The sequence below is a fragment of the Haliotis asinina genome, chromosome 9, assembly GCF_037392515.1.
Source record: "Haliotis asinina isolate JCU_RB_2024 chromosome 9, JCU_Hal_asi_v2, whole genome shotgun sequence".
Lineage (NCBI taxonomy): Eukaryota > Metazoa > Mollusca > Gastropoda > Lepetellida > Haliotidae > Haliotis > Haliotis asinina.
This window is the reverse complement of record NC_090288.1, coordinates 19,363,259-19,375,309: the sequence shown is the minus strand read 5'-3', so window position 1 is coordinate 19,375,309 and position 12,051 is coordinate 19,363,259.

Below are 12,051 nucleotides of genomic sequence, written 5' to 3'. Positions count from 1 at the left end.
ACAGGACTGAAGCTACTTTCAAACTATGATACAAATATAAGGCAACACATGAAATCTTTAGCCGTATTGTTCCTCAGCAAAACATCCCCCTAGTACACAATATATTTTTTACAAATAAAATATATCAACTTCTATAAAGCTGTGTAGCAGATTACGTTTGAACCTATCAACAAATGATAAAGTGAGATATAGCTTAAACATGACTATGAGATGAAAATGAAATGAAAAGCAGCAGGAAAGGAAAATGGCAAAGGTCCATAGGGGCATGCCATCACACAAACTAGAGAGAAGTATTATAACTAAGTGAGGGGCCTACATGAACGTAAACTCACAAAGAATAACATAGGGAAATTTTACTGCTAACAAGACAGTCATCATGTGAAAAAAACAAATTCAATGACTCTATGTGCATTGAACACTGATGGAACACTGAACACCCTTTCATCACCTGTCCAACTAGCTCAATGGGAAAACTGTGTGTTATAATACTGAATATGACATATGAGACTGAACACCCTTTCATCACCTGTCCAACTAGCTCAGTGGGAAAACTGTGTGTTATAATACTGAATATGACATATGAGACTGAACACCCTTTCATCACCTGTCCAACTAGGCCGCTCAGTGGGAAAACTGTGTGTTATAATACTGAATATGACATATGAGACTGAACACCCTTTCATCACCTGTCCAACTAGCTCAGTGGAAAAACTGTGTGTTATAATACTGAATATGACATATGAGACTGAACACCCTTTCATCACTTGTCCAACTAGCTCAGTGGAAAAACTGTGTGTTATAATACTGAATATGACATATGAGACTGAACACCCTTTCATCACCTGTCCAACTAGCTCAGTGGGAAAACTGTGTGTTACACTACTAAATATGATTTTTGATACTGAAAGTTCTTTCATCATCTGCCCAACTTGCTCAGTGGGAAAACTTTGGGTTACAATGCTAAGCATGACATCATCATCACAAGACAGTCATCATGTGAAAAAAACAAATTCAATGACTGTGTGCATTGAACACTGATGGAACACTGAACATTCTTTCATCACCTCCCCAACTAGCTCAGTGGGAAAACTGTGTGTTACAATACTAAATATGACATTTGAGACTGAACACCCTTTCACCATCCACCCAACTAATTCAGTGGGAAAACTGTGTGTTATAAATATAGACATAAGATTCATGTATAATGATGTTTGTATATTTGATGTTACTCCATTATGTAAAGAACTGATGATATTTCTCACAGAATGCCTTTGGCAGGATTACAAGCAGCTACGTTAGCAGACTGTCCATGCCGATGATCTGATTCCATTATTGGAGCACCATTGCAAACACATCTATGTCAGTACTGCTATATGGGAAATAGAATTCAAAGCAGCCCAGTTATGTAGAGTTACATCCCTTAACCAGTATCCACATAAAAATCACTTCATTCAAGCTGAAATTCAAATGCGGTATAAAGTCTGTGTATGTATATATACAGGGAGAGGTTTCCTGACAAAGTATGATGGGTACCAAGGAATGTCAATACATTCATATAGCTTGTGCACACACAACTTATCAATGGAATTGGATGAAGGTTTTGAACTTTGTCTCCAACACACAATAGTGAACATTGACAGCTGTACTGTATATGAGAACATACAGCACCTATATAAGGAAGTATTAAGCTAAAAGGTATGCTGAACCCACTTCCATACACTTGTGTCTGACAATACCCATGATACATGACACATCATGTGATATATTTGCAGGCCCCAGCTACCGATACCCCCTCGCCTCACCACAAGCATATACAGTGTAACACGACCTGTTCCTCACACAAGCATACACCAATTCATACACAATTATTCCCAGATGTTTTTTTCTTTTGATGATAGTCATGCCATGTTATGATAAACTGATCCAATAGTCTTTCTATTGGTGACCTGTAAAAGTAAGAAAACATCGCTGTCCTTGAGGTAATGTCTTGCCTGTGTACGTGGCAATCTGTCTGCGGGTGATGTATTGGCAACAACCAAACAGGGAATGACAATCAATACACACTCAGTCAAGATTTCAAATAATAAGAGAACTATTTTGCAGTAACCAAGATGAATAATCTATAATCTGAACACTGATGATGAGATGCTCAGCTAACAATGATCGAGTCATGGTTACGTGTGACACTATCAAGAACATCTCACTGGTCCTAGGTTATCGGATATGTTCCATGTCAGCTGTTGGGATTAGGTATATAGGTTCATGAAACACTTCAAATTGCTTACTATTAACTATCTTTGCTTACATGTTCAAAGTTGTATGTTTTCCTGGTTTTCGGGTATTTTTCACTGATTATTGATTGCAGTCATCAATGCAGCTACAAAAACTTTAGGTTATTATTATTTCCCTTGCAAGAAAAATACCAAAGGTAATAATGAAATTCCCAGCCGTACAAGCATTCATAACATACATGTCAGACTATTATGCATATAGCCATCTACCATGCCCCCTGCAGTGCATTCTTGTAGTGAATGCACTCTCAGCATTTTGTCCATATAAACTAATACAATCATCAGCATAATACAAATTATGTGCAACATCAAGCTGTTAATCATATATTCCACAACAACCCAGTTCCACCAAGATATGTAGATATTACCATTGTGTTTTCTTCAGAACACTATTTCAGTACCTGCTAAACAGAGTTTTACCTGTTTACATGTTTTTGGATGGCAGGATTTGGGATAGACTAATTGTTGTGTTTGGATAAAATGGAATGAGACCTGAACTGCAGGTTGATGGTCATTAGAGTGACATGACAAGTCCAAAACCATGCCATGACTAAAACTATAATAACAAAGCGGCAAATCAAGCCGTGTAGATAATTCCAAATAAAGAATAAAACCTGTATTACATTCATCCATATTTCAGGAAACTTGAGCAAAACTTTGTTGACAAGCCTTGACCATGATCTGATCATGTTTGCTGTCAGAGAGCGTCAAATCACAGATTTTCTGCAAACATCTTGTGTTATATGACCATGACAACTTTCAAACAACTTGCAGAGGGGGAATTTTTAACTCTGATCAACTGTGGAAAAACTGGCAAACAGTATTTAAAATGTTTTATAAGGACATGCATTGCAGGTATACTAGCCTGGCTGACTGGAAATGTGTGTTGAAGGTACTGTGAACAGTTATGGTATCAAATATTTGATGGATATAACTATAGTCCGTTTGGCTCAAAAGCGGAATGATGAATTGCAGTCTAACTCAAAAACTAATAAACATAGCATACTCAATGAAACGTTGATCATAACCAGAACATCATACCAACTCTGTGAGGTTTTTGCAGAATATTTTCCTTTAAAATCAAAAAAGTTGTTTAACAACCTATCATTAAAATATTCACACAGTTCACTGCTTGTTGCGAGGGAGTAGTCACAGAAAGGGACAGCCAGGTGTGCGAGAAAGCATGGAGACAGCACAGCACAGGTTAATGAATATATAACTTTCTCGGCCAAGGTGCACATGCTTCTCGAACACCTGGCTGTGCCTTTCTCTGCACTCCTCCCTCGCAATAAACAGTGAACTGTGTCAATATTCTAAAGACAGTTTGTTAAACAACCTTTTTATTATTGGGACAAAAATTCTGCAAAAACCTTACAGAGTAGGTATAATGTTTTGATTATGATCAGCGTTTCATTGAGTATATTATGCTTATTAGTTTTTGAGTTACATTGCAATTCATTGGTCCGCTTTTGAGCCGGACTATACACATGATGAAAGTAAGGGGAATTCAGTTTTTTTTTAAATGGACAAATACTCAACACTCAAATTCATTATATATTCTCATTGTGCCTGCTGGTGATATAAATTATACATGCATAATCGCTGAAATGAAAAAAATTCACATTATCATGTTTTCTCAATACTGAACTCCTTAAACCTTAGTGGACAATGTCAATACAAAAGTCTCTTTTATGTTGTAACAGTGACACTGAAAAACGTGACTGTCGATGATAACAATCCCTTGACCTTAAGAGAGTAATAAATGTTTTACCTTCAGTAATGAAATACTGCAGAGAGAGGCTTAATGTGGGAACCACTGCCAAGCTGGTAGCATGTGTCACAGCTAGGTCATTGATGAGAAGACTGAGTGAACGCTTACAGTTCATACACATGAACCAGTCAAGTCACACACAATATCAGCTGAGGCTGTACAATGCACCAAACAATAATTAAATGACCCTTCCATATGGATACTAGATGACTCAATAAAGGATCAAACGGGCACAGAAAACAATTCCTTTATCTTCCCATAACTAATGGTGTCATACCTGGGAAACACATTACAGGACACTGTTGTTTTTCTGAGGTTCATTATGTTAGTTTTATTCCCAGTGATTTGGAAAGGTTGATTCAGTTTCTTCCTACATATAAGATTACTGGTCTGGTCGGAAAAAGATTGTCTGGCAATCTGTGTGTAGACTAATACGTTGAACAAAAATTATATACAATATAATTCAAAGAGAATACTTCCAGTTAAAGATTATATAATTTTTTTGCTACATTTATTTTTGCCAAGTACACAGAACATTAGTTTGTATTTATCTTAAGTTATCTGGAGAAATACTTATGTTTCCAAATATTTCATACAGATATATGGGAGAACAATGTGGATTAAGAAAGCAAGATTGGAGGACAAGTTTCAAGATCTGCTGAAGTGAAAAAGGTAATCTGATAGCTGGTTTTAAAGTCTTCAACCATTATGATATACACCAGCTGGGGTAAGTACTGAACACCTGCAGTTGGACAGCTTCCACACACCAACTGACCCCAGCACTACTGTCACCGGTCAATCAATATGGCCATATTGTCATTGCACGTGGAAATACGCAGTCCAATGCAATATTAATCATCTACACGTGTACAGTAGACAAGGACATGATGTTGTGGTGACAGAACAGGTTACTGAGATGGATAACCTGCTCTCACAGTGCTTCTGTATACTGCATTCTTCAAGCATGAAACCTTTCATAGTTAGATAAAAATTAGTAAGGTTCGGTCAGACCCAGTCAACATGCAAAAATGGTCTTCTGTATCATTGACAGTATGTTAAAACTTGCTACAACACAAGGTATTTCATGTTAACTTGTTGGACACATTTACACTAAACATAACAAGATCATCACTGAAAGGCAATACTGGGGTATGTGTTTAGATATATATTTATCATGGACATTTCTGAATTAATTCTCACTGACAAGCCTTGAAGACCAGACAGGACTGCTGGTGACCCCTGACAGTGACCAGTGATCTCATTATTATAACCTGTAGGACCCTGGGGTAGGCTCCCCACAGTATCCCCTGGCCAAACACTTGCAGGGCAGACATACTGACTGCCTAAATACATCAAAGGTTCCTAGCCTTCCCAGTGGCTATTTTAACAGTCCACAGCCTTTCCTACAACTTTCCAGCTGTGGCAGGTAGATACAGGGGTCGATCAAAAAGTAGTCTGTCTGACTATATTTCCGATGTCCAATGTTTGAAAAGCTTCTATTATATTTTGAAGGAATCATTAGCAAAGTTAAATCCAACATTTCACATATGTGGGTAATATCGTTAACGAGAGATTGGTAATCATAACGCACTGGTGTGTAACATTTCATTTCACTAAAAAATTAAAAGCGATCTGTAATTTTGGGTACCTCTTGGATAACGGTATGCACTCAGATAATATATGAAATAAAGTATTGAATGACTTTCCATCAAAAATCAACAGACAAACATTAGGATTGTTTGATTTATATTTTTTAAGGACACACTCAGGTGTTCCCATTTTTTTTTTCAAGGTTTCTTCGCAAGCTATGCAATACAATGCTGGTGCAGAAACACTGGCAAAAATAAAAAACCAGCAAGAGGCCCCCCTCATACAAAATAGCGAAAGGTGACAAGAAAATGATGATCATTTGTTAAACAACTTTTTTATTCGTTTTTCCCAAATTATGAGACAAATCAGAGTTGGTCTGTCGATTCAATTATTAGATTTTGTGTTAGTGAGCAATTCAATGGTCTCAACTGGAATCAAACGGATTGTAGACAAGTTGATACATGCATCCATCCACTACCAATTCACAGGGGCAAACAAATATTTGTTGTCACTGAATAACAAATAATAATCCACCATTTTCACAGATTATTGGAAGCTGACTTTGTGTTTCTTATCCCACCTTTAAAGGACTTACTGCACTTCATGATGCAGGCTTTCAGAAAGTAACTGTTCTCATGATAAGTTTGAGTATAATATTTCCAACACCATGTTTAAACAGAGTGTATATTTTGTACTATATATATGAGTAGATTGCAGTGCAGAAAACATTATTTGTCTTTGGGGTAGACAGACAGTAGCTTTCTCCAAGACAGTAGCTTTCTCATATTAAAGGACTCACCTATGCAAAGAGTTTAGTGCTAGTAAGAAGAGTGAAAATTGGAAATCTTTTTCAAAAGGTAATATGACTGCATGGTATTCAATTGGAACTAATCATATTTTAATATAAATGAATAAGTGTGTCAACTAATTCAAAGTACTTTGTGTGTATATAAAGCTAGGTTGGTAAGAGTTCCGCCCCTTTCTGAAATGTATTCCATTTATTATGATTATTTTGGAGATTTGGGGGAATGTTTTAGGGTTAGGTTTAGGGTTTAGAGTCACGGTTTTCGTTTGGGCTTTTTATAAAAGATTCAGGCCCATATTCTTCAACATAGGATGATTAAAAACAACTGCGGGGGTTATGGGTTAAAATCATTCCAAATTACACATACTGTAATATCATTAGACAAACCATCCTTATACCTTATTTATAGTGACAAAAATATTCATGGCAGAGTTTGAGAGTCACTGACTTTGCCAAAATTTTCACAACTTGTTAGAAGGTAAAAGACAAGATATGATGATGTGTATCAGGTTTCAGATCTCTTGACCACTGAGTAACGTAGCATACGTGACATATCTGATGGTCACAAGACTGGAACATGTTCAGGTGATTTTCTCTTCAAGTAGAATCTGATTATTCAAGTAACAAGACATATCTGTGTAAAACATAGCCCAGCACACCTGTATTGTAAGTAGTAACAGTTGCTGTGTTAATTGTACTCATGCTGTAATCGTTTTCAATTTCATATACTCTAGATCAATCTGCAGTCACTGTTAACTTGGACAATGGAAAAACTTGCATTAAACAATCATCTACTAACAAGGTAACAACACTATATCAATCCACAGTTTGTTGGGTGGTGAAATGAGGTTGCAATCCTAATCTGAAAATCTTCAGTGTGGTGTTAGTACCTAAATACTCAGTAAGCCTTGCCCGTGGCTGTTACATAAGACAATTTGGCGTGTACAATATTCACCCCAGCTGGAACAACAAGTCTACTGGTGTTGATCCTTGACTCAGTGTTAGGCTTTGTGCAGTCAATTATTTTATCATAGTGAATGCATTCTGTCCTTCAGTTCAATATGTATCATGTATGAATATACACTATAATTATTTGAACCCTGGAATGTGATAGATGAGTACTGCAATATGTCGCTTTAAATGATAAATATTTATGGTTAAAACATTGAGAATGATTCATTACATGAACTAAAGAAGCTGATTTTGTCAAAATCTGATGTACAGAACAACTCATTTTCTCTAACACACACTACAGAAGCAACCAGTCACACCTCTTACCCACAATACATATCAAAACACAGTTTGGATCTACAATCAGTAGTGCATTTAACAAGTAATCATAATTTGAACAATATTTAACAGTGGCTATTAATACAAATACTGCTAATTTCTCTCCTGTAGCTAAAAGCTTTCCTAAAAGTGCACTATAATAATACATGGTAAAATGATAATTGAATTATTTGACCATATTCCTGAAGAATTTAGTATGTGTTGAGATGAAATACTGCACCCTCTGTTATGGATAGACAGTCAGATCCCAGATAAGATCTTTGTGTGTAAGCTGACTGGACAGTTACATCTTATCTCTGTGTGTTGTCAAGCTACAGGGTGTGTGGGCTGACTGGACAGTTACATCCTATCTCTGTGTGTTGTCCAGCTACAGGGTGTGTGGGCTGACTGGACAGTTACATCCTATCTCTGTGTGTTTTACATCCTATCTCTGTGTGTTGTCCAGCTACAGGGTGTGTAAGCTGACTGGACAGTTACATCCTATCTCTGTGTGTTGTCCAGCTACAGGGTGTGTAGGCTGACTGGACAGTTACATGCTCATAATGTCTTGTCAAACTTATCAAACTACTCCTCTCTTACCAAATTTATTGGATGGAAAACAAGATGAGTGAAGATCCATACATCAAGTAAGAAATGAAACATACTCAATGATAAAAAGTAAAAATAACACTTTATGTACACAAGTTATCATCCAAAACTATGTTCCACATGAGATATCATTATGACAGTAGATTTTATACAATGCCCTGACAATGCTATGACTTTGATGATCTCACAGAGCTATGGCATCGGTGCACTGCAAATCTAATGGCAGTACTGTACATTCAGAGATGTATATTTTTCATTGAAAACAAATGAAGAATGATTTTTGGATGATGAATACAATCTCACCCTCACGTCTACTGACATCAATTATATCAACACTCACTGATCAAGGAAAAAATCTGTTACTTGAACAGCTCATGTTGAGACATTTGATATCAGCAGACACTTGGGTGGATTCTCTCTCTCTTCTAATGATATCCATATTGGCTTTAAAAAACCATATAATCATTGAGGCTGACAAAGTTAAAAGTTAAACAAAACATGTCTCAGGTGAAGCAAACGTATCATTTGTTAAATATAACCTACCTCCCACATTTTTGTCTTGAGGGTAAATCTAATAGGAAATACAACAGTTTTCATCTTTTGCTTGTACATGTTTCCAGAAAACAGCTTTTCTTTCATTTTGCCAGTACTGAAGCACTGCCTGACCCAGCTGTTGGGTGAGCAATCTCCGTGAGAAATGGCCAACATTTGTGATGGAAAGTGGCTCACTTTATCTCATTAGCAATATTATGAACACCTCTGTTATCTGCAATAATTCAATACAGAAATGAAACCAACATTAACCAATGGAAATCACTCAAGCGAGGCGATGTCAAATTTGTTCCTACACATTTTGCTGTTCATCTTGGGTAATTTGAACAGAGGTTATTGATGGTTGGAATACTCCATGATATTTTACTGTATTACATGAAAGAACGGAAGCAATATTCTACTACCTGCAAATGTAAATAAAGGAGGTACACACCTTTACAGGTACATTCTACACATGAGGTACATTGTGAGCATTTCAGTTTGAAACATACATATGTAATATGACATGGTGAATGGTGTGGAAACAAAGTGAGGAGCGAGGAAACTATGATAATACAAAGAATTCAATAATAATTGTACATTGATAATACAATGGAGATTGTTTCAAGACAGGCCTTGTAAAATTGTCAGGAAATGAGAGTGCAGCAAATACTTGATCATTTCTTGTTTGTGTTTGCAGATCTTGTTTATACTTTATACAAGATACATGTATTATATTACATCTTGCTAGTCTTCTGAGACATTATATGTTTCACTTTGATGTTCTAGTGGGGCTACAGGTTCTGTATATCTACAATCTTCAATCTGAACTTACAATTATTTAATTGATATTTAATGTCTGAGAAATGTGATCTATAAACTTTGTTTCTACATTTAAATGCTTGAACATATCTTTCATCTGGACCACAGGCAAACTGTAGTGCAAATGGGGTTGCACAGCAGAGAGAATGTGACCAGTCTTCTTGTATGCGAGCGAAGTAAGCAAAGGTTGGCAACATACTTCCCTCACGAAAAAATATTTTTCATGTCAAAATAAAATATTGCCATACAACAATTACAACAATTTAAGGGCAACTTGTGGTACATCAGATGGTTCCTTCATTACCCCCATCAGGTTTCAGTTCATCGAAGTGAAGTGGTTGGACTGAAGTGTATTTATATGGTATATGTGCCAACATTTTATATGTTCGATGTCCATATGCCTACTTCTTCTTACGGATATGAAGTATATTTATATGGTATATGTGCCAACATTTTATATGTTCGATGTCCATATGCCTACTTCTTCTTACGGATATGAAGTTTTGAAACAAGAAATCGACATACTTCAAGACCTATATGATTTCTAGAAAGTAAAGGAATAGTGCTTTTCCTTGGCGATTTCAACATTACACTTCAGGACTAAACCCCCTTTCAGAAAGAAGATCAGACCTGCTACAAAACTTAATAATAACTTAGTCATTCTTCAGAATACTGACTCCTTATCACATACCTTTGTCCCCTCACAATCAATGTTAGATCTTGTTATCAACTTATTGTGAAAGATTTCACCCAGGCGATGAACTCAACTGTGTCTCAGATCACCTGCCAATCTCTGTCACCCTTCACATATTTTATCATGTGACACAGCATAAACCTATGACATCAAGGAAAAAAATGTGATGAAACAATTCTTAAAGAATATAAAGATACACTACCGATGGAATTGCATATGGCAAGGCCCAGTCACTATACAGCTGATAACTAGTGATGTAGATCACCTATGCCAAAACATAACAGAAAGTGTCACAAAAGTAAGCTCAGCTACTTTACCGTTATCCAAATTTAACCCCCTACAAAACCTTACTGGTCACAAGAATTGAAGCATGCTCACATACTTCAAAGACAAGCATGACACCTATGGATAAATGAAGGATGTTCCAAGAAGGTCAGAACACAAAACTTATTGTAAACATAAATGTCTCAAACATGACTTTTGAAAAGTTAAAAAAAAAAGCTATTCAAGAGGAAAATTCACTTCAGGAATTTGAAAATTCATATGAATATAACAAAAACAGCTTTTGGAAAATGAGAAATAGAGGAAAAGGAAAAAAAACAATGTTTGTGTTTATCTCACGTATAAAACATAGATATTTGGGACTCTGACGACATAGGCAATGTTGTTGCTGACTTTTATGAAATAGTACACTCCTCCTTACAAAATCCTCAATTCAATGCTGAATTCTACAACACCACAAATTCAAAGGGGGTTGGTTGGGTATCACCAAACCAAAGAATGATCCCAGAATTTATCACCCTGCTGCCTGTTATTCATAAACTTTTTGAGAATCTTCTGCATGAAAGACAAACGTCCTGGAACACATTAAACAACATCATAATTCCAAATCTGCATCAACAGGGAATCGGATGCATGACAGCAGAATTCAACCTAATGGAATCAATGTATCATAATCTTGAATTGGGAAGCAAACTCTACTTAGCATTTTCAGACAATAAAAGAGCTTTTGATATGGTTTGGCACAATGGCCTGTTTCTGAAGCTGTATCACATTGGCATTACAGGGCAATCATCCTGGAGAATCCTAATCAATCTCCCTCAAAAGTGAAGGCTTTGTAAATGGCATTCAGTGACTCTTTCCTGGACAACAAATTGTAAGACAAGGCAGTGGTTGTCAACTCTCTTGTATCTAATTTTCATTGATGAACTTCTTGATGAACTTGAGGCATCAAAATGCGGTGTGAATTTATCTTAATCTTGGAAATCCAACATTGGCTGATGACATCACCCTGCTTGCAATCACACCAGAGGCCCTAAAGAGTCTCTTGGATATTGTGTGGAACTATTCAAGGATGTGGATGCCAGAAACAGAGAGTACATAAGACAATATATTCACCTGACTTCAGTGTGGGTAGCCATCCCACAACAAACCAAGACATGATGTGACCTGTGTATCACTGTGTATACTGACCTACTGAGACACATGCTATCATGCTGTTAATATGAAACAAAGTGAAATATTTATACTTATATATATAAACATCCAATACTGATGTCCGATCAAGATTTGTTAATTACCACATTCCTGCTAGTTTCTCCAGTAGTACAAAGATTGGATGACAAATCGACAACACCTAAAGTTGCTGTTTGTCATAAAGTCCCAAACA